Raw genomic sequence first — 26,316 nt, 5'->3', positions numbered from 1 at the left:
GAAAACACAGTTGCGGATCTTTCCCCCCTTCAAGACTTCAAGGGGCAGGAAGTGGAGACCAGTGTCCCTCCCCCGCTTCACCCAGAGCCCACGCCTGGCTTGGCGATGGAGTGTGGAGACATATGCATTTGGATGGTTGGTAGGGATTCTTATCCAAGTCTTTCAAGGAGAACTTGACCTCCCTGAAATTACACACAACATTTGCATGTAAATGCCTGTACCCACTTTTTACAGCAAAGGGTCCATAACCTTCACCGTATTCCCAGATAAGCCTGAGACCCAAGGGAGGTTGACAAGAGTTGGGAAAACATCGCTCTGAGTTCAGACTGGGTTCTGGCCACGGGACCGTCACATCACCTCTCTGAGCCTCTGCTTTCCTCATCTGGACGATGGGACAATCCTGCCCGCACCTCCCCACCCCCAGTTGTTGCCATGGACACGCAGAGCAGTGATGCCCTGTACCAGCAACACCAGCCTTTGCTGACCCTGTCCTGCTTCCCAGGGCTGTGCTGGCCTCCCTGGGTTCCTGGCTACCAGGTTCCCCAGCAGGCGTTTTGTTTGTTTGGAACAAGTTCCTGGGGTCTCCTGGAGAAAAGATTCTCAGCCGAGTTCCAGAAAACAAACACGCTCCTCCCCGCTTGCAGGTCTCCCAGCTGTTCCCTTGGCCCCCCAGCTGAGAAAAAGTGATGTTAGGAATGTTTATCTCTTGAGGAAGCCGAAGAGCACCTTTTAGCAGAACAAGCAGAAACCACAGGAGGGGTGCAGGGGGGCTTGCCAAAGCATCCTAGCGTGGCACTCTGGGAATATCCAGGGCTGCATGGTGGGGATGCCTCGGCTAACAGTGCCTCCAAGAGAGGCTGTCAGCGGGGCTGGAGACATTGGCTTTCTTGGCCCAATCATGGTCGTTTCATGTCACAAAACACACTGATGTCTCAGACCAAAGAGACTGGTCCTCAACTCCAGCTTTTAGCCTGTAGGCAATGTGAGGGGCCCTATACTGTGGTCGATATCTCAGCATCCCCTCCTGTCCTTAGGTGCCCTCTTGGGTGAAGAAGCAGGGCTCTTGGCAAGGTTCGTGCTGATCACATAATGGTTAAGGGCCTCAGTTCTGTATCACATTGACCGGGGTTTGAATCCTGGCTCCACCACTGAAGAGCTGTGTGGCCTTGGGAAAATTACTCCATCCTTCTGAGCCTTAGTTTTCTAATCTGCAAAATGGCAATAACAAGCATTCTCACCACAACGGGTGGTTCCGAGACCTGAATGTGGTCATCGTAATAAAGCGTTCAGTATAGGTAAACGCAGACATGTGGAAAGGAGGTCGCAAAGGGTAGCTAGTGTTATTTCAGTTGTCTGATTATAAAATCCGAAAGTGGCAAAACACAAAAAAGTTCAAAGAAGAAAACCAAAAGCACTCGTGACCCCACGCTCTGGAGGCAAACACTGCTGGCTTCTGGTTAGGTTGCCGTTCAGTCTATTTTCTTTCTTTCTCTCTTTTTTTTTTCATTGAAATATAGTTGATTCCCAGTCTATTTTCTGTGCATGTGTATTTCATAGACTCATCTCACTGTGGAATGAGTACAGCTTACATACGTATATACGTGCTAACTTTTCTTAATTCCAGGCATGATGTTTCTTAACCCACTTTTTTTAAACTTAAAAATATATCGAGAACATTTTCTCCAGATCATTACATTTTACCATATTGCATATTTTCCCACACTTTGATGTTTCTGAAATAAAGATGTGTTTTAGAATCAATGTCAAAAGAAACATGCCAGCTATTTCTTCTCTTTCTCTTTTTCCCCTGAAGAGGGGGTTATGAAATGGGTGTTACACGTAAGGAATGATGGTATCTCAGACTCAAAATAACGGCGCTTTCAGAAAAACACTTCTTAAAAACCATATAGTATTCTTGGGTGTCTTTGCCATAATTAACGTAACCCACTTCTAATTTTGGACATTTCAGCTCCTTCGGCTTCTTTTTTTTTTTAACTATCATCAACAATGCTGCCAAAGAAAACGTATGGCAGGAAGTACAGTCTGGTGGGTTGCTGACCCAGTGGGACGGAGGTGGGTGGAGAGGTCAAGGGCACAGCCAGCCTGTGGTGACCTTGTAGGGAGGAAGGTGGGAGATAAGTACCGGCCCCCTTCCCCTTCCTTCCTCCCTCCAATCTCATGCCAGGGCTCCCTGCTGGCGAGGAAGGGGGGCACAGTTCTTCAGGTCACCCCCCGGGCACCGTGGGGAGGCACCCCAGATGTGCAGACATGATGCCCAGCGCACATCTGCCTTTAGGCTGGGAGCTTACCGCGCGGGCTTTCCCTTCCCGTGGAACAGAAGGCGCAAACCGAGCGCGGCCCCCACCAGCGCCAGGCACAGACTGGGGAGCCCACATGCTCCGAGGCAAGAGCGGGGATGCTTTCTCCTGTTCTGCAGTTCTGGCTCATGCCTGCGTCTTGGGTAGGATGCTATTCTTAAGCGCCTGGCTCTGTGGATTTGTACACGGGAAGGGAGGAGAGGGGATTGACACTGTGCAGGGGTGGGCAAGGGGGCGCTGCCTGTGTGCTGTGCTAACAATGGGGCTGGGGTTGGCGGGCTGTCACACCCACTGCCGACGTTAATCACATCCTGCCTTGCCTTCCCCAGCAGCTCTGACACAGGAGGCCACACCCCGCTTCTGGAAAGCTCCGCTCAGACTCTAAGGGTGCTTCTTGGCCACGCTTCCCCTGTTGGGTCCCTCCCCGCCCCCCACGGATCCCGCTGCTGGCTCTGGAGGCTGGGTGGGCCCTGGGCGACCACGAGAAGCTGATAAAGCGCTTCGTACAGCAGGCTCTTTGACGGGAGGACGCCTGTCCCCTTTGGAATGTCAGCGGTTGTGTGGGGCAGGCTCACAGGCAGGGTGTGAGGCCCAGCGCGGTCACTTGCAGCCAGGGTTTTGGGGTTGCAAGCAACAGAAGTGGTTGGGGGAGGGGGTTACTGGAAGGAGGTGAGCTAGTTTACAGAATAGAGAGGAAGGATGGACAGCAGATTACAGGACAGAGAGGAGAGGCACAGTACCAGGGATGTGGGAGAGGCACGGTTAACAGCCTGGAGGCGGGGGGGCTCAATTTGCCCCATTTTACAATCCGAAGTCAGAGGGGAGGGGACTTGCCCAGGGTCATGTGGCTCATTGGAGGCACAGCCAGCCCTGAGCTCAGACCCCTGACATGGTGCGGTGGGACCAGCGCAGGTCCCCAAAGAAATCCAAAGCCAGCAGGTCCTTCCGGCAAAGGGAGTGCTTATTCCAGGGCTGCCTCCCCTCCTGGATCCTGACCCCTGGGCGTTGCTTTTTTAGGATTGGCGGGCAGGCTGTGCCCCAGGCAGAGGGAGGGGGGCTCAGGCAGGACCGGGGTGTGACTCATTTCTGCCTACCCAGCCAAGCCCCAAGTGGGGAGGCTGGCCAGCAGGAGCCCGTGCGCAGCCGCTAAGCAGCTGCCGGAATCCTGCTCGGTGGCCTCAGTTTGCAGAGGCCACAGAAGCACGGCCTTGGCGGGATTCCAGGCCCTGCCTCTCTGACCACCAGCAAGCCCACCCCGTCGGTGTCCGCTGCCATGACGAGTCCCGCCCTGCGGGCTCCGGACACACCAGACATCTCACCCATCCCTACCCGCTCCCCACCCATTATCACCTCACCCAGAACGCCCCCGCCCCCACCGTGTTCCTCCCTGCCCACGAACTTGGCGTGTGAAAGAATTTGGGCTGTGCAGTCAGAAAACCACGCCGCCGTCACAACTTCCTGGTGTGGGTCTCCAGCAAGCTGCCTAGCTTGTCTCCACGTCAGTTTCCTCCTTTGTAACATGAAGATAAGACCTCCCCTGCAAGGTTGCTGTCAAGATGAGGGGTAGGGTGTGCAGACGCCGAAGGCTGGCACACAATAGATCCTAGAGATGATGGCTGTTTTTCTCCTTCCAAGGCCCGGCATCTCCCTCTGGGACCCAGGCTGGAGGAATGCTCCAGGCCGCAGGGTCGCTCTCCCTTGTGCTGCCTCTCACCTTGATCTGGGTCGTTTTTATTTGTTTTTGTTTTTGTTTCTGTTTTTTTGCGGTACGCAGGCCTCTCACTGCTGTGGCCTCTCCTGTTGCGGAGCACAGGCTCCGGACGCGCAGGCTCAGTGGCCATGGCTCACGGGCCCAGCCGCTCCGCGGCACGTGGGATCTTCCCGGACCGGGGCACGAACCCGTGTCCCCTGCATCAGCAGGCGGACTCTCAACCACTGCGCCACCAGGGAAGCCCGATCTGGGTCGTTTCTGTAGCACTTCCCAAATGCTACCCTGTACTGTCCTCGTGGCAGAAGGGAACATTCTGGCTGCTTAAAACCAAGCCACACAAAAAACTCACTGTCATCAGTTCTTGCCTTCAAAAGTGGCAAATCATACTGGGGATGCTGGCCTCGGGATTCTGGTTAGCCAAGAGCAGAGGAAAGCGTGTCATTTCAGAGCACCAGCTAGTGCTTCGTGCTACTAACTGCTGGAGTCCTGGCTTACCCGAGCAGCTTAGTGACCTTGTATATTACTCAGGACTCTTTTCGCTGTGAATGACAGATATTCAACCCAAATCTCTAAAGGAAAAATAATATTTATTGGTTCACTAAATGGAAAACAGAATCTATAGGTGTGCCTAGCTCAGGTACAGCTGTATCCAGGGGCTCAAATGGTGTCTTTCCTTCTCTTTATTCTGCTTTCTTCTGTGTGTTGGCCTCGTTTTGTAGATACCCTCATTTGTTTGACGAAGGGTGATGGTAGCTCTAGGTTTCTGTGTCAGGTTGTATATTCCAAATTTGGCCACATCTACATATGTCCCATCCCACATGCTCTTCTAAAATGTAATGTCGACATACTCCCATCAAAAGGGAGGGTTTGGGCTTCCCTGGTGGCGCAGTGGTTAAGAATCCGCCTGCCAATGCAGGGGACACGGGTTCGAATCCTGGTCCGGGAAGATCCCACATGCTGCGGAGCAACGAAGCCCATGTGTGACAACTACTAAGCCTGCGTTCTAGAGCCCGTGAGCTACAACTACTGAGCCTGCACTCTAGAGGCCGTGCTCCACAACAAGAGAAGCCACCGCAATGAGAAGCCCGTGCACCACAACGAAGAGTAGCCCCCACTGACCACAACTAGAGAAAGCCCGCATGGAGCAACGAAGACCCAACGCAGCCAGAAATAAATAAATAAAATAAATATATATATTTTTAAGTTTATTTATTTATTTTTGTTTTGCGGTACGCGGGCCTCTCACTGTTGTGGCCTCTCCCATTGCGGAGCACAGCCTCTGGACGCGCAGGCTCAGCGGCCATGGCTCACGGGCCCAGCCGCTCCGCGGCATGTGGGATCTTCCCAGACCGGGGCACGAACCCGTGTCCCCTGCATCGTCAGGCGGACTCTCAACCACTGCACCGCCAGGGAAGCCCTAAAATAAATAAATTTTTTAAAATGATAGGGAGGGTTTATGTTCTCTTGACCTTGAATGCCCTTTGTAACCACCTCAACAAATAGAAAATTGTAGAAATGATGTTAGGTAACTTCCAAGGCTAGATCTTAAAAGGCATACAGCTGCTGCCTGGCCTGTTCTCTTTCTGGACACTTGGAAGCCAGCAACCATGCTATAAGGAAGCCCAAGCTGGCCTGTGCAGAGAGACGGCCCACATGCAGAGGAACAGAGGCCCTTTGCTGACAGCCAGCATCAACCTCCAGCTTTGGAGTCTTCCAGCTGAGGCCCCAGACAGTGTAGAGCAGAAAGGTTATCCACACCGTGCCCTTGTCTTGGCCCGGCCCACAGAATCTGTAAGCATAGTATATGTCTGTTTTCTGTCCCTAGGTTTTGGGGTAATTGGTTATACAGCCTTAGCAACTGCAATAGATTTCGTGATCCCTACAGCTGAAAATGTTTGTTGAGATAGATCTTCATTCTCCCAACATCCACATCATCAGTTCTTAGTAAAGATGCAGATCAGTTCGGCATGGGTGAGTCTCATCTCTGAACCACCTCTTGTGGCCAAAGGGATGGAAAACTCTGGCTGGTGAGGCTGGACCGTGAGTCATGGTCTGGCCTGGTGAAGAGTGGGGACAGAGATAGCCAAACCTGGTCAGGACCCCAGCCGGGAAAATGGGGATGGAGCTGTTAGATGAAGCAGGAACCATTCTAGCCTGTAAAGGCAGGTCCAAGCTGACTTGTGAATTGCTCTACCAGTGAAGAAAATGTTTGTTAAGGCAGAGGTGATGGGGAGTTGGGAAAAGGAACCCAGAAAAATAACATTCATGTTGTTTCTCCTGCCATGCATGGGTAGGATTTGGAGAAAATAGGAGAATGTCAAGATATGCAGGCAACAAATGCCTGAATTACCCTTGTCTGTGTGAGGAACTAATATTCTTTGCCCAGCCTCGCATTGGGTGTTTTATATGCATTCTCACTGAATGAGCCTGTACTCTTGGAGGGGAGGAACTGAGCCTCCAGGGCAGTATCTGGCATGTAATAGTGTGTTTTAATTAGGATTACATCTTGGCTGCTGTAACAAAGGCCAAAGTAACAGTGGTTTAAATAAAATAGGAGTTTCTTTTTTTCTGTCACAATTGCCCAAGATTAAGCAAATAAGGCCCATGTGGCAATGCTAGCTGCTCTTATAAATATAAGATCTTGGTGTTCTGCCAACCCCAATATGTGACTTCCATCTTCAGCTCTAAGATGGCTGCTCCAGGTCCCGCCAGCACATGTCCATTCCAGCCAGGGCAACAAGGGAAGAGAAGATGCAGGGTGCCGCTTCCTCCTTGTAAGGACTGGCCCAGAAGTGTTAGCCCTCTCTTCTGCTTACATCCCATTGGTCAGAACTTAGTCACATGGCCACATCTAGCTGCAAGGGTTGCTGGGAAATGTAGTTTATAGCCAGCAACGATGTGCCCACTGAAACTCAAGGGTTGTATTGCTAAAGAAAGAAAGCGGAGAGGGCTTCCTTGGTGGCGCAGTGGTTGAGAGTCCGTCTGCCGATTCAGGGGACACGGGTTCGTGCCCCGGCCCGGGAAGATCCCACATGCCGCGGAGCGGCTGGGCCCGTGATCCATGGCCGCTGAGCCTGCGCATCCGGAGCCTGTGCTCCGCAACGGGAGAGGCCACAGCAGTGAGAGGCCCGCAAAGAAAGCGGAGAATGGGTATTAGGTGATAACCAGCAGTCTTGGCCTAAAACACTCGAAGCGGTATTCGTAATGAGAGAGGCAGTGCGTACACTGATTAAGGGCTCAGGCCCCAGGCAAGCTTCCAGAGGATTTTATCTCGGTTCTACCCTTTAATAGCGATGTGATGTTAGCCTCAATTTTCTTACCCATAAAACAGGGGTGATGATAAAACTATATTTCATTGATTCTAGGATTCACACATTGGGATGTGTTTACAAGTAATGACAGGTTTTTTCGTTCTTTTTTTTTTTTTCTTTTTCTGGCTGCACTGCGCGGCTTGCAGGATCTTAGTTCCCTGACCAGGGATGGAACCCATGCCCCTGCACTGGAAGTGTGGAGTCCTAACCACTGGACTGCCAGGGAATTCCCATTTGTTTTCATTCTTAATAGTGTATACCATAATGGTCTACCTTACAACTAGTAGTGTCTAATATTCAATGAAATATAATTGTTTTGAGGATAAAATATGGAATATACATATTCTATTTATTAATAGAATTATCAATAGAATATATAGAATGTTTACACTGATGTTTTCCACTTGAATAGTTCCAGGATCACAGTAAGAACTCAATAAATGCCAGGATCTTCAGAGGGTAGAAGGAAGTGGCTCATTCCGCTGGGGCTAAAATAATACCCAGGGCTCAGAGAGTATAAACCACCCAGCTGTCGTCAAGACAGGAGACAGGCAGGTCCTTCATCCCACGCACCACTGATTATAAAATCAATTTGGCAACTGATGGCTGCATGGTGGGGATGGGGGTTATGTGGGAAGGGGTGGGGACCAGCTCACTTACTGTCTTAGCTCAAGATGCTATAACAAAATACCATGAACTGGGTTGGGGGGGCGGTGCTTGCAGATAGCAGAAATGTATTTCTCACAGCTCTGGAGGCTGGAGTCCGAGATCAGGGTGCAGCGTGGTCGGGTTCTGGTGAGAGCCCTCTTCCGGGTCGTGGGCTGCCAACTTCTCATTGTATCCTCACGTGGCAGAGAGCAGAGCCCGGGCAGCCAGCTCCCTAGAAGGACCCTGATCCCATTCATGGGGGCTCCACCCCGAGCCATCCACCAATCCTAATCGCCTCGCAAAGGCTCCACCTCCTAATACCGTCATATTAAGGGTAGAGTTTCAACATACGAATTTTGGGCAGGACACAAACATTCAGCCCCTAACACTTACCTTCTGAGGTTTTCCTTCGTAAGCCCTGGGGCTGCCATAACAAACTGCCGCAAGCTGGAGGGCTTCAGACAATAGAAATGTATTCTCTCACCATTCCAGAAGCCAGAAGTCTGAAATCAAGGTGTGGGCAGGGACGTGCTCCCTCGGGAGGCTCGAGAGGCGGGTCCTTCCTGCCTCTTCCGGTGGTGCATCACTCACTCCAGCCTCTGCCTCCGTTGTCACCTGGCCTTCCGCTCTGTCTCTCTCTGGATCCTGTCCTTTCTTTACAAGAAGAGGGCCCACCCTAATGCTAGATGACCTCCTCATAACCTACCTGTATGTCTGCGAAGACCCTGTTCTTTACGCGTAAGGGCGTGTTCTGAGGTTTGGGGGGGATGTGACTCCTTGCGGGGCACTGTTCCATGCGGAACATCCCTCACTGCAGTCTGTTCCCTCTCTGGCTTTGCGTGATTCTGCTGTGGGTTTTTTTGCCGTCTTTCACTCCCTGGCACATCTGCCAGTTCCATGCAGCATCCCTGATTCGACCGTTTTGAACATTCTGTTCCACGCAGATGGGGAAGGCAGTGCCCCAACCGTTCCGCTAGCTGCCGTTAAAATATAATAAGTTCGAGAAGATGGGGGAAGATAAGCCTGGGAGAAATAATTAACAGGAAGGAATGTCACATGGCGTGACCTCACTCAAGCACATCAAAATTTGTTACCATAGACTTCCTCAGATCTCCGCTTATTTTCTCCCCTTCAGTAAAACGTTCTAGGTAAGCACTGCACTTGTCAAAGCAGAAAGAGATGGCATAAGGAAGATTTTTCGTTTGAGGTGTCGACTTTTCTCTTTTTTGAGGTGAAAAGGAAATAAGGCGAGTGTTATGTTACAAGCCAGGTGGTTTTTCTAGCAGGGTCAGAAGGCAGCCTCTTAAGAGTCCACAGGCCCAGCTTGTTGAAATCAGCTGCTGGCTGCACTTGGGCCACGCTGGTGCAATGATGCTTTGGGGATTATTGGAAAGGCGTTGTGCACTTGGTTTCATTAGGATTATGGAAAAGGTTTTCGGAGGTCAGGTTTAATTATTTAAAATCTGGAAGGGATGTGCAGAAATGATGTAGCTCAGTGGTTCCCAGATCTCTCTCAGCCCTAATTAACACCTTTTAAAGAAGATAACAAATATTTTGTAATGCTGCTTTTCTTATTCTGAAATGAAATTCGTAGAATTTGTAACCTACCTACACACTAATTGCAAAAAAAAAAAAAAAAATTCATACAATGCCCTAACTGCAACATAAAGGAAAAGTCATTTAAAATAAAACAATGTGGATTTCAAAAGGTAAATGTTCAGGTCTGAGCATCCTGGATGACACAGTGAAGTGGTAGACGCTTGGCCCAGAGAGGGAATCGCGGTGACACAGGTGCATCGTGTGGCGGCTCAGACACCATGAAGCAGCGCTGCCGGTGATGGGCTTTTCCAAAACGGTGAACAGCTTTTACTCAAGCTCTGAACAGAGGAAATGACCATCTGCCCTTGACCACATGATATTAGAGTTGCCTTCCCAGAGCTTCCAATGTATATTCCAGCTCTGCTAAAGACACATAAACAGAAAACAGAGCTGCTTCTAGACCCGTAAATTACAAGAGGACTTTTCATTTACATGAAGGTCTGGTGGGACATCGCCAAGTGGAGGGATTGGAGGAATTCTTCATTTTGGGGGACTGTCCCGCTCGTGGAATGCCTGCAAGTTTTCAGAACACCCCCTAGGAGGCAGCACTGCCCCTGTTGAGGACCCCAGATTTTCAGGGCCCCTCAATTTTTAAGGTAAACAGAATGAGGCTGAGAGATGGAAGACAGAAGCTTCTAGGCTAAGTAGCCCTACGAGCTGCAGAGTCACCTGACCTTGCATCCTGGAGGGAGGAAAAGGAAGCCTCCAGTGACCTGGACCTCACTTGACAGTGGAGGGTTTAGAGCACATGCTTTGGGGTCAGATGGACCTGCATCCAAGTCCTGGCTCTGCCGTCACCTGACCGTGTGCTCTCGGCCAGTTGCTTACTTGCTCTCTGAGCCTCAGTTTTCTCATCTGTGATATAGGGTTAATAATATGACCCCATTATCAGGTGGTTGAGAGTACTTAATAAAAAGATGCATATAAGATGCTCACTTAGCACAGTACATGGTGACCTGAAAAGTCCTGCTCAACGATGATGAGACATTTATATGAAGGCCTCAGCCTGGGGGAGAGGAGAGCAAAGAAAATCCCTTTTCAATTAATTCTCCACTTTTTGCTGTTGTTGTTGTTGTTCTGTTTTACAATTCAGTGCTTTGTAGGATGTCCACAGAGTTAGGCAACCCTCATCACTACCTAGGTCCGGAACATTTTTATCAGCCCCTACCCGTTAGCGGTCACTCCCCGTTCCCTCCTCCCTTCAGGCCCTGGCAACCCTGTCACTGTAGGTGTGCCCACTCTGGACACTCACAGAAGGGTCCTCTGTGAGTAACTTCCCTCACTTAGCATGATGTTCTCCGGGCTCATCTATACTGTAGCATGCAGCAGGACTTCATTCCCTTTGATGGAGAAATAATATTCCACTGTTTGGATGGGCCGCAGTTTACTTACTCATTTTTTCCGTTGATGGACATTTGGTTAATTCCCACTTCTTGGCGTTATGAGTAATGCTCCACTTTTAGGGCACCAGCCAGCCCCTGGCACGTCACAGGTGCAGGATGAGGGCACCAGCCAGCCCCTGGCACGTCACAGGTGCAGAATGAGGGCACCAGCCAGCCCCTGGCACGTCACAGGTGCAGAATGAGAGCTGATGGAATCTATTCTGCATCTGGGCCTTGGTTTGAACGAAAGGACATGAACAAGACAGGCTGGATTTGGACTCTGATTCCACATAAGTCACTGTGCGCCTTAGCCTTTCTGAATTTCAGTTTCCTCACTATGCAAGTGGGTGGTCATGAGGAATCAGCATGGTGTTTGTACATCAACCCTCTCTCCATCATCTCAGCCAGCCCTTTTGATGCCTTTATTTTAAATTAATTAATTAACTTAGCTGCGTTGGGTCTTTATTGCGGGACGCGAGCTTCTCATTGCGGTAGCTTCTCTCGTTGCAGAGAACAGGCTCTAGGCACGTGGGCTTCAGTAGTTGTGGCATGCGGGCTCAGTAGTTGTGGCACGCGGGCTTAGTTGCTCCGCGGCATGTGGCATCTTCCTGGACCAGGGCTCAAACCCGTGTCCCCTGCATTGGCAGGTGGATTCTTAACCACTGCGGCACAAAGGAAGTCCCTTGATCCCTTAATTAACAGGATTTAGCGGGTTCTGGTCTGGGCTGCGTGGGAGCTGGCCCATGCTGGCTCGTGAGAGCCTGCCTTGCAAGTCTCCTCCCAGCTGTGTAGTCAATGATGTCATGTTGATGGCTTGAAATCAACCGAAATGGGAGTGTTTACACCCTGGAAATCAAACCTTCAAATCAGGGCTTCCCCCAACCCGAGAGCCTGCTATTAACATTAACAAGCACACCACAGGTTCTAATACTTTCTGTCAAGCTGGCCCGGGTGGCAACAGGCCAGAGAGATCAGGAGGGGGTCAGACGGGACAATCAGGCCTTAAACCCTAAGGTGCTGGAGCGGATGTGGTTTTCTGCACCCCAGCCCTGCCCACTCCTGCGGGGCTGCCACCCACTACAGAGGCGGAGACCTCCACACCCTCACTGCCCCAGAATTTCCCTGGAGCGCAGCACAGCCAGTAGGACCTGCGGGAAGGTCTGTTGGGTGTGTGTGGGGTACTTCTGGGAAAGCTTTCCTCCCCAGTAAAAAGTAATGCAAAACTTAATCCAGGGCTTCCCTGGTGGCGCAGTGGTTGGGAGTCCGCCTGCCGATACAGGGGACACGGGTTCGTGCCCCGGTCCGGGAGGATCCCACATGCTGCGGAGCGGCTGGGCCCGTGAGCCATGGCCGCTGAGCCTGCGCGTCCGGAGCCTGTGCTCCGCAACGGGAGAGGCCACAACAGTGAGAGGCCCGCGTATCACAAAAACAAAAACAAACAAACAAAAAACTTAATCCAAAAATGAAGACCTAAATAGACATTTCTCCAGAGAAGATATACAGATGGCCAACAGGCACATGAAAAGATGCTCAACATTGCTAATTATTAGAGAAAAACAAAACTGCAATGAGATATCACCTCACACTGGTCAGAATGGCCATCATCAAAAAGTCTACAAATAATAAATGCTGGAGAGGGCGTGGAGAAAAGGGAACCCGCATACACTGTTGGTGGGAATGTAAATTGGTGCAGCGACTATGGAGAACAGTATGAAGATTCCTTAAAAAACTGAAAATAGAGCTATCATATGATCCTGCAATTCCACTCCTGGACGTATATCTGGAGAAAACTCTACTTCATAGAGACACATACACCCCAGTGTTCATTACAGCACTATTTACGGTAGCCAAGACTTGGAACCAACCTAAATGTCCATCAATAAATGAATGGATAAAGAAGATGTGGTATAAACACACGCACACGCACACACATACACACACACACACACACACACACACACACACACACACAGGAATACTACTCAGTCATAAAAAATGAAATAATGCCATTTGCAGCAAGATGGATGGACCTAGAGATTATCATACTAAGTAAGTCAGACAGAGAAAGACAAATATTATATGCTATCACTTATATGTGGAATCTAAAAAAAATACAAATCAACTTATTTACAAAACCGAAGCAGACTCAAAGACATAGAAAACAAACATATGGTTGCCAAAGGGGAAAGGAGAAGAGAGGGATAAATTAGGAGTTTGGGATTAACAGATACACACCACTGTATGTATAAAACAGATAAACAATAAGGATTTACTGCATAGCAGAGAACTATATTCAATATCTTGTAATAACCTATAATGGAAAAGAATCTGAAGCTGTATACCTGAAACTAACACAGTATTGTAACTCAACTATAGTTAAATTTTTTTTAAAAAGTGATGCAAGGTATGAGAGGTTCCTATTCCTGGGAGCTTTCATGTCCACACACACATGCCTGGAACTACAGCAGTGATCATGTAAAAAGCAGGCCAATGTGCTAAGGATGGGAGGAACAGAAAGAGAGAGTTTTGGTCCCCAGTGACATCATTGTGCCCCTGGACCAGCCCTGGAACTGCCTGCCTTTGGACTGCTCACAAGCATTGGTAAAAATACTTTGCCATTTAAGCCATTTTTGGTCACATATTCTACTACCTGCAGCCCAAACAGTACTGATACCGATGCCAACATAGGAGAAGGCTGGAATTTCAAAGAGATGAGGGCAAATTCAGAGTGATCTGCCTAAGATTTAGAAGGTAGAAACCTCGGGGTAGCCAGGTAAGGATTTTTCCAATTCAAGGAGTGGCAGAGAAACAGGAAAATTCTTAGAAAAAAATGTAATTGACTGAAACTGGCCCCCAAAGAAATAGAAAGTCTGAACAGTTCTACAACCAATAATGAAATTGAACAGTAATTTAAAATTTTCCCACAAAGAAAACACCAGTCCCAGTGAGTTTTACAGAAGAGCTCTACCAAATATTTAAAGTCTATCATTCTAGTCTCACAAAACTCTTCCAAGAAATACAAAAAGAAGGAATGGCTCCAGATTCATTCTGTAGGGCCAGTATAATCTTGATGTGAAACCTGGCAAGAGTAAGAACAGAAAGTTATAGGTCAAAATCACCCATAAAAATAGACCCTAAAATCTTACACATAATATTAGCAAACCCAATCTTCAATATATAAAAAAATAATGTATCATGACAAACGTAAATGTATGCCAGGAATACAGGAGTGATATAACATTAGAGGATCTATAAATGTCATTCATCGCATTAACAGGTCAAAGGAGAAAAACCATTCCATCATTCATACAGATGCAGAAAGAGCAATGGCTAAAACTCAGCATCCTTTTATTATAAGAAGTCTTGAAAGATTAAGAACAAAATTAAGGGCTTCCCTGGTGGTGCAGTGGTTAGGAATCCGCCTGCCAGTGCAGGGGACATGGGTTCGAGCCCTGGTCCTGGAAGATCCCACATGCTGCGGAGCAGCTAGGCCCGTGTGCCACAGCTACTGAAGCCCGCACACCTAGAGCCCGTGCTCCACAACAGGAGAAGCCACCATAATGAGAAGCCCGCGCACCGCAACAAAGAGTAGCCCCCGCTCGCCGCAGCTAGAGAAAGCCCACGCACAGCAACGAAGACCCAAAGCAGTGAAAAATTAAATAAAATTTTTTAAAAGAACAAAATTAAATTTTCTTAATATCTTAAGCCTATCTACCAAAATGCTATAGTACACATAATTCTTAATGGTGCACAAAATAGTTTTTTTTTTTTTACATTTAAAAAAATTTATTTTATTTATTTATTTTTGGCTTTGTTGGGTCTTCATTGCTGCGTGCAGGCTTTCTCTAGTTGTGGCGATCAGGGGCTACTCTTCGTTGCGGTTCGCGGGCTTCTCATCGTGGTGGCTTCTCTTGTTGCGGAGCACGGGCCCTAGGCACGTGAGCTTCAGTAGTTGTGGCTCACAGGCTCAGTAGCTGTGACTTGTGGGCTCTAGAACACGGGCTCAGTAGTTGTGACGCATGGGCTTAGTTGCTCTGTGGCATGTGGGATCTTCGCGTACTGGGGCTCAAACCCGTGTCCCCTGCACAGGCAGGCGGATTCTTAACCACTGCACCGCCAGGGAAGCCCAAAATAGTGTCTTTAAAATCAGGAACAAGGAAAGGATGGGTGTCTCTTTGCTTCTGTTTAACATTGTATTGGAGGAGCTACCAGCATAGGAAAATAGGAAAAGTAATATTTATCAGGGTTGGAAGGGAAGAAACAAAACTATCATTGCCTGTCAGATAACATGACTACATTGGAAAACTAGAATCTGCAGAAAAAATTATTAGAAATGAAAAAAGAGTTTAGCAAGGTAGTGTCCAGTCATTGAAAATTAAAATCTAAGAGCCCAGCGTACAAACAGAGCAACAGGGAACATGACAGGTGAGAGGCACAGGGTTCTATCTGCAAGAGCTGAGCCCATCACAGAGCCGCTGGTCCCCAGAAGAGGTTCTGCCCAAGGACAGAGCTGCTTCCGGAATGTGGGTGGGTCTGAGCCCAGGCGTAGCTCTGTGGTTCTGGCTGGTTGGAGGGAAGGCATGGGAGGTGGGGAGCAGGGCTGTTCCGCGGTTGGTGCCAACTGTGAGTGCAGCTAGCGTGGCTCTTCTCTGCTCTACGTGGCCTCATCCTCGGTGGACAGGTTGGGCATCTTGGCGGCCTCCAGAGGGTGAGAGTGGGCACGGCAGGGCCTCTCGGGACTGAGATCACAAGTCACACAGCATCACCACTGCATCTCAGCTCCCCAGCCGTATCATCTCCTTTGGCAATTTACCCCCCAAATCTGCAGGTTTTTCCTCTGTACGATTTCCTACTGCTGTTGTCACAAATCACCACAAACTTGGTGACTTGAAACAGCACAAGTGTATCATCTGAGGTCAGAGGTCTAAAATGGTCTGCAGGCTGCATTCTTCTGGAGGATCTAGAAGCAAACCCGTCCTCTTGCTTTTTCCAGCCTCTAGAGGTGCTGCATCCCTGGCTCGCGGCTCCTCTGTCTTCAAGGCCAGGGGCCCGGCATCTCCTCTCCTCTCTGACCTCGCGCCTCCCTCCTGTAAGGACACTGGCATTGCACATGGGGCCCACTCGGATACTCCAGGGTAATCCCCTCCTCTCAGCATGCTTAACTTAGTCACATCTGCAAAGTTTCTTCTGCCAAGTAAGGGAAATACAGCTTCTGAGGATTCGGACACGGAGATTGTTGGGGGCTGTTGTCCTCTCTGCCAGAGGCTCACCCTTTCTTTCTAATCTGGTAGTTTCCAGACTTTTTCAAACATATTCCAATACAAGTTAAAAAAAAGAGCGTAGCCTAACATACGTAATGAAAGGCCTGGGCTTTGCAGCCAAACACCTGGATTCAAGCCCTGGTCCCACCTCCTGGCCGTGCTGCCTTGTCCAGACTCCTTAACTTCCCCATACTTCCCCATACTGCATGAGGCGGGTGGTAGTTTCCTGCGGGGGCCTCAACAGACGGGCACAGACTCGGTGGTTTAAGCCACAGACATTGTCTTACCGTTTTGGAAGCCAGAGGCCCAAGGTCAAGGTTCTAGTGATTCGGTGTCTGGAGAAGACTCTCCTTCCGGCTTGCAGACTGCCGCCTTTTCTCTGTGTCCTCACATGGAGGGGAGAGAGGCCAGCTAATCCTATGGGATCTCACTAATCCAGTGGGACCAGGGCCCCACCCTTAGGACCTCATTTCCTCTTTATTACTTCCTTGTTCCAAATGCAGCCATGCCTTGTTCCACTGCACCACCAGGGAAGACCCCAGAAGGCAGATTCTTTACCACTGGGCCGACAGGGAAGTCCCAGCTAGGTATTATTATGATTATGCATAAAGCCTGCATCTGTACTCTGCTGCCACCATTTAATGCACATCATCAAATCAGCCTGTGAAGCTAGTGGGGGGGACACAATTCAGTCCATAGCAGGAGGTAACGGTACCTTGCAGAGCTGTGAGGAGTAAATGAATGAATACCCGTAAAGAGCTTAGAGCAGGGCTGTGGCACACGGGCAGTACGAGGGCTAGCTATGATTAGTATTATTTTTAAATCAAAGGTCAAGTTAAGTGCTTCCTTTTTATTTATTTATTTTTAAATATTTCTTTTCTATTCTTTTTTTTTTTTTGGCTGTGTTGGGTCTTAGTTGAGGCATGCGGGATCTTTCATTGTGGTGCTCCGGCTTCTCTCTAGTTGTGGTGTGCGGGGTTTTCTCTCTCTAGTTGTGGCACACAGGCTCCAGAGCACATGGGCTCTGTAGTTTGCAGCACATGGACTCTCTCATTGAGGCGCACGGGCTCAGTAGTTGCAGCGTGCGGGCTTAGTTGCCCCTTGGCATGTGGGATGTTAGTTCCCTGACCAGGGATCCAACCCATGTCCCCTGAGTTGGAAGGCGGATTCTTTTTTTTTTTTTTTTTTTTTTTTTGTGGTACGCGGGCCTCTCACTGTTGTGGCCTCTCCCGTTGCGGAGCACAGGCTCAGCGGCCATGGCTCACAGGTCCAGCTGCTCTGCAGCATGTGGGATCTTCCCAGACCGGGGCACGCACCCGTGTCCCCTGCATTGGCAGGCGGACTCTCAACCACTGCGCCACCAGGGAAGCCCCCAGAAGGCAGATTCTTTACCACTGGGCCAACAGGGAAGTCCCAGCGAGGTATTATTATGATTATGCATAAAGCCTGCATCTGTACTCTGCTGCCACCATTTAATGTACATCATCAGACACCAAAGGGAAATTTTAAAAGGATGAGGTGAATTGAAGTTGAAATGATAATAGTTTCTTCCCATACTTTTAACAGACCTTCTTTCATATATATGCCTTGGGCTTCCCAGTGTCTGCGTTTTCCAGACATGATCTTGGTGTTTGAGAAAATGCTCGAGTGAAGTGTGGGGAAACGCTGAAGACCTGCTTACATCCCTCCTAACACAGGCTCCCAAGTCAAGGTCACCCCACCTGCTGAGCCTGACACCATAGCTGACGACGTGGAGTTCTTATATTCACGAGGTCAAAGTCACCACACCAACACCCACATTCCCCAGCCCGCAGTTCCCGTCTTCTTCCCTTGAGATGAAAAACCATTTTTTTTTGTTTGAGACTCTTATGTCACACCCAGGCCACCACTCTGTTTAAGGGGGGACGCCCTTTGACCTTCACCACCGGTGCCAGCCTCCCCCCACCATTAGCACAGTGACCCTCTGGAGATACGAGTCTTGAGGCCCAATTGCATGAGACCTGGATTCATTTGGAAATGTGAAAAACTTATTTCCCAGCTCCTTCTCATGCATTTCCCCCCCTTTTCTCAGTTGCCCACGAGGTGGACAGCAGCTGGGCTGAGGGTCAGTGAAGCTACCCCCTGAGGGCTGCTTCTCGGAGAATTTGAAACCGCTGCCGCCCTTTGGGTCGGGGAAAACAAATTCACGGGTTTCCCAGGAGTTGGTGCAGCGTTGGAGCAAAACACTCTGGAATCTGGTTTGCATTTCCATTGCCTCTGGCCGAGTCCCTGCGTCCTCTGACCTTGGCAGCACTAGGATTAGAAGAAGAGAAGGTTCCAGCCTCCATTCCTGGCTCTCTCCCTTCCTCCTGCCTTGTTTCCTCTTTCTCCCTTCCTTTTCCCCCATTTATCTGTTTTTTTGGCTGCGCTCGGTCTTCACTGCGGCGCGCAGGCTCTCTACTCTCCAGTTGTGACATAGGGGCTCCAGGGCGTGAGTCCACTCGTCTGTTTTTAACTGAAAAATTAATGTATGCCGATGATGAAACCAAACCCAAACCCTACGGAAAAGTGTGCAGTGGAAGTAAGTCTCCCTCCAGCCTACCTCTTCAGGGCGCCAGACCTGCCTTCACACAGCTAAGCAGAGTCATCTGGTTCTTGTGTATGTTTTCAGAAATCGTCTCTATCCACATCCGTTCACTCAGAGATATGTGTATGTACACGTATCCCATGTACGTGTGTGCACACATGGACGTTCATGTTCGCAGTGCATCATGTATTTCTTACAGAAGCAGGAGCATCTCTACATCTTGCACTTTTTCATCAGTTTATCCTAGAGACTGTTGTGCATCGGCTCAGATAACCCGGCACTTCTTTTTGTCTGACTGTGTGTTTGTTGTTGGTATGTGGGTGTCAAGCTGTATGTATCCAGCCACCCTCCCGGCAGACATCAGTCCCCATCTTTGCTGTAGTAAACACAGCCTCATGGACGTGGCTGCTCGCATGCCTATGCAATATGCCTCGGCACACACAAGCCAGGCGTTGGTCAGAAAGTACCCCTAGAGGCAGGACGGCTGCACGGAGGGACCCGCCCAGTCAGTGCTGACAGCTGTCATTTCACTGCCTTCCAAAGAGGCTGCCCCACTCCCATGCCCACCCACCATATGTCAGAGCAATGCCCAGCCCTTCTCTCAACACCATGCAGCGCGCCACGTGCCAGGGGCCCTGCGGGCCTCCCACCAGAGAACTCACCCTCATCAGAGAGCAACAGCGTCCATCGGCTTGATTTTCAAATGACTTCACCACAGATCACCTCCTTCACCCTTGGATTGGGAATGTGAGCCTTCCCTGGAAACACTGATATTAAAAAACACAAAAAGCTGTCCTTAGGACACAGACAGAATTGCTGCCTGCACCAGGGGAGCCAGATAGACTGGGATCCGGATCCGCAGACCCCAGCCCTTCCGTCCCACCAGAGCTCACCCAGCAAGACCAAGACATGAAATAGGCACCGTCCTCGCCAGCACAGAAACAGCCCCTCTGCACCCTCCTCGGTCTCCGAGTCCCCAGAAGGGACTTGGAGCCCACCTGCCCGCCCAGCCCCGGCTCAGCGTAGCCAGCTGGGTGCACGCATGTCAGATTCACAGAGGTGGAACACTCCCAGCTACGTTCTCTGAAGGAGAAATGGCTGCAGAATCGGAGGAGACCGCCCTTACCACTGGACGGAGTCAGGTTTAAGACGGACCTCCCTTCCCCGAGGGCCACGCTTCCGGTGGACAGTGGCCTGGCCTGCTGGTCACCACGAACCACCCTGCAGAGTCCACCCGTTCCCACCCCAACGACTGATCTAGACATTATTTATAGACCCGAACTCCACGGAAACCATTGTGTCTGCTGTTGCTGTGGCAACGGGATGAGAGGCGGGCGCCAGGCGAAGGCGGTTGACGTCTATCCCGCAGCCCGGCTCACAGGTGTCATCAGGGGTCATCCGGGAATGAGAGGTTTTCCGTCGCACGTCCCATAGGGGCTGGTTCATGTCTCAGAAGCAGCACCACCTGGGTGTGGAGCTGCCGGCTGCTTGTTAGGTTTCATCAGACCTCTTGATGAAACCACCCAGAATGACGTCCCCCAGCCTGGCTGAGCTGTGGCCAGCCCAGGAGCCTCTCAGACCCTGACTTCTCACCCCAGGCCAGCTGCATCAGGCTCCCGGAGGGCGGGGCCCAGGAATTGTGTTTAATTTTCTGGATTGGTGGCATCGGCAGTCTAAACATGCAGAGGGCTTGTGACTTCCTGCACCCTGAGTATCTGCTTTCATTACTTTCATGTTTTTCCTTCTTTTTTAAACATTTTTAAATATTTATTTATTTTTTGCCGCGTTGGGTCTTAGTCGTGGCACACGGGACCTCTCGTTGTGGTGCACGGCTTCTCTCTAGTCGGGGCGCACGGGCTTAGTTGCCCCACAGCATGTGGGATTTTAGTTCCCTGACCAGGGATCGAACCGGCATCCCCTGCACAGCAAGGTGGGTTCTTAACCACTGGACCGCCAGCGAAGTCCCCATGTATTTCCTTCTTGATGGAGGTGCAAGCATGTATATAATACACGTTCTTATCCTTCCCCCTTCAAAAAACAAGGATACCGCATCTACTGTTAACAGTCTGTTCTCTTTTTTTCCCACTCTAAATGCATGTACTTTTTTTTAGTTGAAGTATAGTTGGTGTACAATACTGTGTTAGTTTCAGATGTATAGCACAGTGATTCAGTTATATATATATTCCATATGTATAGTATAATATATATATTCCCTTTCAGATTCTTTTCCCTTATAGGTTATTACAAAATATTGAGTAGAGTTCCCTGTGCTACACAGTAGGTCCTTGTTGGTTATCTGTTTCATCTATAGTGGTGTGTATATTTAACAGTCGATTCTAAAGGTGTCCCCGAAGCAGTAGCTGCTGCTCCCTCCTTTTTCCAACCACAGCTGTGCCGTTTCCTTTGTGTCGATGACTAAGGAATCGTTAACCCAGATCTGTTTCCTGGGACAGGTTGCCCAGAAGCAGAGCCTACCATGATGATTTGTTTTGAAGCGACAATTAGGGAGTGAGGGAATCTGGACAGGAGGGACGGAGGCCACGTGAGGATGCCTAGGGAGCAGGTTTTCACACTCCTGCCCAAGCCCACCGTCTTGGTGAAGGGCTTCCTGGAGTGATATAAATCGCAGGCATCTCGCTTATGCAGGCAGGTGCCCTGCAAGAGGCAAGGTGGTTGTCCAGACATAGCGCAGGTGCCAGCCGCTGGAGGTGTGGACACACCCGCACTCTGGGTACACGGAGATGGTACGAAGGGCTCCAGAGATCCCTGGCGGATCCTGACGGTATCCGCCCCACTGCTGAAACCAAAGCTGCTTCCATTGTCTGTGGTTCAGACTGGCAGCTTCTCAGCAGCTGGGAAGCAGGATGCAAAGGCACTTACCTAGTTTAGGGACCATAAATGACCAAGTCATCCTCTGTTTACGTAGCGCCCCCATGAACAAGACATTGTGAGGGGTCCTGGAGGCCTGGCCCCCAGCGGGAGCATCAGACCTGTGGGCACAGTTTCCATCAGTGGGGCGGCCCTGCGTCCTCACGGCAGAGTCTCAGGAAGAGGCTGCCGGCTGCACTGCCCAGCCTTGGTGTGTGCCGAGCCCCGCTGCCAACATCACTCTGGTCCTCAGCTCGTCTTATTTATCTGTTCATGGAGTCGGCGTAAAATACGTTCATTGGTGATTACTTGGTAATTGATTCTGACATTTGATACTAAAGTCCAAGGCCTGGGAGATAAGCAGAAAATCCTTGTAAGTGCTGGCAGAGATCGCGTTACCCGAGGTCTCTTAACAGCCTCGTAGTCACTTGCTGCCGCTTCCCACCTAGGCCTGCCTCGTGCGGTCCGTAAATCACCCTGCACGTGGAGGCTGGATCTCAGGAAGGGGCCGTGTGGTCCTGCGGAAGCCACGTGTTTCGCGGACCAGAGGCGTTTCTGTAAGGAGTTCCTCATAAGGATTTCCGACCCTTCCTTGGCCACCCGTTTGTACAGCGTTCCCAACCCCGCGTGGATCTCGCCTTTGGCAGGAAGGGACCCTCATTTTCTCCCGAGCGAGTCATCAAGCCCACGCTGCAGGTGGGACCTGAGGCAGTCCATGGGATGTCTGTGCAAATCAGAAGAAAGGTACCCCTATCTGGACTAAGTTTAAAAAGGCATGGCCTTCTGGGTGGAGGAAGTTTAAAGGGCGCCCTGTGGTTATAGGGGCTCAATCCTTTCGGGCTGCTCGTGCATCCGTGCAGCCTGGTATAGTAATTAAGGTATCGACTGCAGTGCCCTAGCAAAGGAAGCCAAAAGAGCAGAGCCGGAAGCGTCTCTGTCTGTCTCTTTCACGTCAAGGTCAAGCTGACTTGGTGCAACTCCTCACCGGTGGCTGCCCTGTCCTGTGGTGCTGCCTTTCTCCGGGTGCAGGTCGGGTCCCCCGGGGGAGATCTGCAGGAGGAGGGTCCCGGGGGTTCTGCCTGGCCAAGGGAGACCCTCACTGTGATACAGCCTCCACAGGCCTCACCCCGCAGGGAGCTCCGAGGCTGGGTGGCCCTTCAGGGGTGTCCTGAGCAAGGCAAGGGGCTGGGCCTTTGCGTCTTGGACCAGAGTGGGTATGGCTCCAGGCAAGGCAGCTGTCTTCAGCTGAGGGTATTTCTGGAAAGGCTGTGTCCCAGAAGAGCGGGTACGAACTCTCCAGTCCAGAAGGGTGGCCCGGCTGCTGGACACACAGTCAATCAGGTACACAGTGCGTACCTAGTGGGCTCACGTGGGCTGCGTTCCAGCCGGCAGGGAGGGAGGGAGGGAGGGAAGGCGGGCCCTGGTCTTCAAGGACATGGTTCAGAAGCTTCACACCTCCCCTCCTCGCAGGTCCCTGGCCAGAACTCGCTCACATGGCTGCATCCCCCTGCTGGGAGTTGCAGTGTTGACTATGGGCACCCACGTGCCTGTTGGAAGCCAGAGGTCTCCATCCGAGAGAGAGACGGGCAGAGCATAGTACCTGGCACAGACGCAGCCCACCCAGAGCCCGGGTGCTCAGTACATCCTTGAGCGAGCAAAGGGGGGGGGGTGAAGGATCTGGCCACCCACTGTATATAGGAAAAGGGGGTGTTTTCTCATGGTTCAGGAGGACTCAGAGGGATCATGTGTGTGTTAGTTTCCTGTGCTGCATAATAAATTGGCACAAACTTAGCAGCCGGAAACAACCCCCAGTACCGTCTCGCAGTTTCTGAGGGTCAGGAGTCCAGGCTCAGCTGGGCCGGGTCTCTGCTCAGGGTCTCTTGGGCTATAATCAAGGTGTCAGCCGGGTTGCGTGCTCATTCGGAGGTTCGACTGGGAGGGCCCAGCTTCCCAGCTCGCTCTGGCTGTCGGCAGGATTGATTTCCTCGTGGCTAAAGGACCGAGGGCCCTGCTCTGTCCCTGGGTGTCAGCTGGAGGCTGCTCTTGGGCCCTCCCCATGGCAGTTCATAGCCTGGCTCTTTCCTTCTCTCTCACTCCCTCTGCTAAGACAGAGTCTTGTATAATGAAACGTAACCATGAGAGTAACATCCCATATTCTCATGGTTGGAAGCAAAGTCACAGGTCCTGCCCACACTCGCGGGGAGGGGGCCACCCTAGGATGTGTCTGCCACAGCACGAAGTTGTGAAAACACATTCAGGAGGCCTGGGCTCCAGATCCAGTTCTGCTACTGCTGTGTGACCTCAGTCAAGCCACTCACCTTCTCTGGGCCTCAGTGTCGTCATCTGGATGGCAAAGCAGTAGAGGCCAACGGTCTTTAGCTTCAACATTGAAACAGATGCACTTTTTTCTTATATTCAGAGAACATGTTTAGCAGTTCTATTTTTCGTGTTAATTATACGAATGCTCCCAACTGTGGCTACAAGAGCCAATGGTAACAGAGAACTTGCTGTTGGTGGAATGTTTCACGTTCACTTCTGTGATCCTCTCAACGGTTCTACACTGAGGTATTGCTGTCCTCACTCTGGAGTTGCCGAGGGGCCTGCCCTGGACACCCAACTAGCAAATGGGCGCTGGGCGTAGGCGGGTCTGACTTCAAATCACCTGCCCTTCCCGCTAACGCCCTCTGTCCCTTATTGGCAGCTGTCTCCTCTCTCTGATGGAATTTAACTTTCAGCAGGAGGGGTGGGAAGGGAGGAGGCTGCCTCCCTTGACCTTGATAAAGTGCTTGGGAAAACCTGGGCCTCGTCTCGCCTTCCCGCCCCCTCCCTCCACCTTGCTGCTTCCATCAGAGCTCAGGGCAGAGCCAGGGGAGGCATGGGGATGGTTTGACTTTCCGGCAGCAAGGTTGGCCCTCGAGTGTGCCGACCATCATCGTAAATCTTTATGACATCTCATCTCGAGGAAAACAATGATCTGACCCAGACACAGTACTCACCAGTGAAATTGATCATCACTGGAACCTACTAGCGCATTTGCCTGCCAGGGCCTTCCTGACTTTTACAGGGGTTCCTATCTCGAGTGATGGGCCTCAGCGGGTTCTAAAGAAGAAAGGGTGGCCCTTTCTCCGTCCGTCAGGAGACGCACGGCACACTCACATCAGGGTAACCTGAGGAGGGCACTGATGGGGTGTGATTCCCAGAGGTGTGGGCAGGCAGGGGGCCAGCAGGAATAATGCAGTAAAGCTGCAGAGCTGCTACCTTGGGGTAGCAGGGCCTTGGGGTAGGAAGGCGGGCATTGCTGGAACCGGGAGGGGGAGGTGTGTGGAGCCCACCGCCTTGACCGTCAAGGGATACCCCGGCCCGAGGCAGTCCTACAGGAAGGGATCCAGAGACTGAACACCCGGCCCTCACTCTGCACCTTCATGCTGACTGCACCAGGGCCCCCGGGGGCAGCCAGAGGCCAGAGAGCAAGGGTGTACCCTTCCACTGAAGGCACAGGCCAGCTCCTGGGCCAGGAGCAGGGTGCATAGGGTGCAGCGTGGTTCCGGTGTGGAGGCTGAGGGTGGAGCAGGCATTCGTGGCTGGGCATTCCTGTCAAGCTCTGTGGCAGGCGTGTGTGGCAGGCTGAGAAACGTGGCCAAGATCACACGGTGAGCAAGTTATCAGAGCTGCTGCGTCAGCAGCGAGCAAGAGCAGGGGGCGGCAGGGGCCTGGGGAGAGCGGAATTGTTCTGCGCCATCGACCGAGGAGAATTTGGAGTTGGGGCGTGTGGGCCAGGCGGGGGAAGTGAGGAGAGCCAGGGTGCAGAGGGGAGAAGGGCCCAGCGAGAGGGCAGGACACCAGGTGGGACCAAGTGGGGGGCACTGTCTCTGATGATTCTTTGACAGCAGGTTGGCTTTTGGCAGCAGAACGGTCTATAATGGCAAAAAAGCAAAATGCATAAAACTTTTGCAGGGAAAAGCTGTATCTTATGACATTAAAGTAAGGAAGGATTTCTTTCTTTTCTTTAGTAAATTTACTTATTTTTATTTTTGGCTGCGTTGGGTCTTTGTTGCTGTGCACAGGCTTTCTCTAGTTGCGGTGCGCGGGCTTCTCATTGTGGTGGCTTCTCTTGTGGAGGAGCACGGGCTCTAGGCGCACCGGCTTCAGTAGTTGTGGCACGTGGGCTCAGTAGTTGTGGCTCACAGGCTCTAGAGCACTGGCTTAGTAGTTCTGGCAAATGGGCTTAGTTGCTTTGCGGCAGGTGGGATCTTCCAGGACCAGGGATCAAACCCGTGTCCCCTGCATTGGCAGGCAGATTCCCTGCGCCACCAGGGAAATCCCGGGAAGGATTTCTTTAACAAAATCCCCAAAGCACAAACTGTAGAAGAAAAGATTGTTGACTTTGACGTCAAAATGAACAGGCAAGTGGAAGAGGAGAGACGTGCCTGGTGGGCAAAACGCAGGTCCCGGCCAGGCAGCAGGGCGTGCACACCAGCCACGGTGTGGCCCTCTCCTCGCTGGCAGGTTGGCAAAACTCAAAGAACCCGAGCACACCAGGTGATGCCAAGGATGAGACCACAGACGGCTGGTCCTTTGCTGCGGAGAAGGTCCCCGTGTGCAGTGTGCAGGGGCAGAGGCCACGCCCGCCGGAGACCCCACAGTGACCTTCC

General features: G+C 51.1%; 1 protein-coding gene and 1 long non-coding RNA gene across 2 annotated transcripts in view; one reads left to right on the top strand and one right to left on the bottom strand.

Annotated features, from left to right (window-relative positions):
* Window positions 1-26,316, top strand: part of JPH3 (junctophilin 3) — a 174,168-nt gene that overhangs the window by 24,579 nt on the left and 123,273 nt on the right. The gene's annotated exons all lie outside the window — the stretch shown is intronic.
* On the bottom strand, window positions 18,066-20,464 carry LOC117196678 (uncharacterized). The gene is made up of 3 exons (XR_004476968.2): window positions 19,923-20,464; window positions 19,459-19,563; window positions 18,066-18,522 (listed from the first exon to the last, which is right to left on the bottom strand). It is a non-coding gene; the product is annotated as an uncharacterized LOC117196678 (long non-coding RNA).

The sequence above is a fragment of the Orcinus orca genome, chromosome 20, assembly GCF_937001465.1.
Source record: "Orcinus orca chromosome 20, mOrcOrc1.1, whole genome shotgun sequence".
Classification (NCBI taxonomy): Eukaryota; Metazoa; Chordata; class Mammalia; order Artiodactyla; family Delphinidae; genus Orcinus; species Orcinus orca.
Note: the sequence above shows the minus strand (reverse complement) of the source record. Positions and strands in the feature narration are given on the sequence as shown.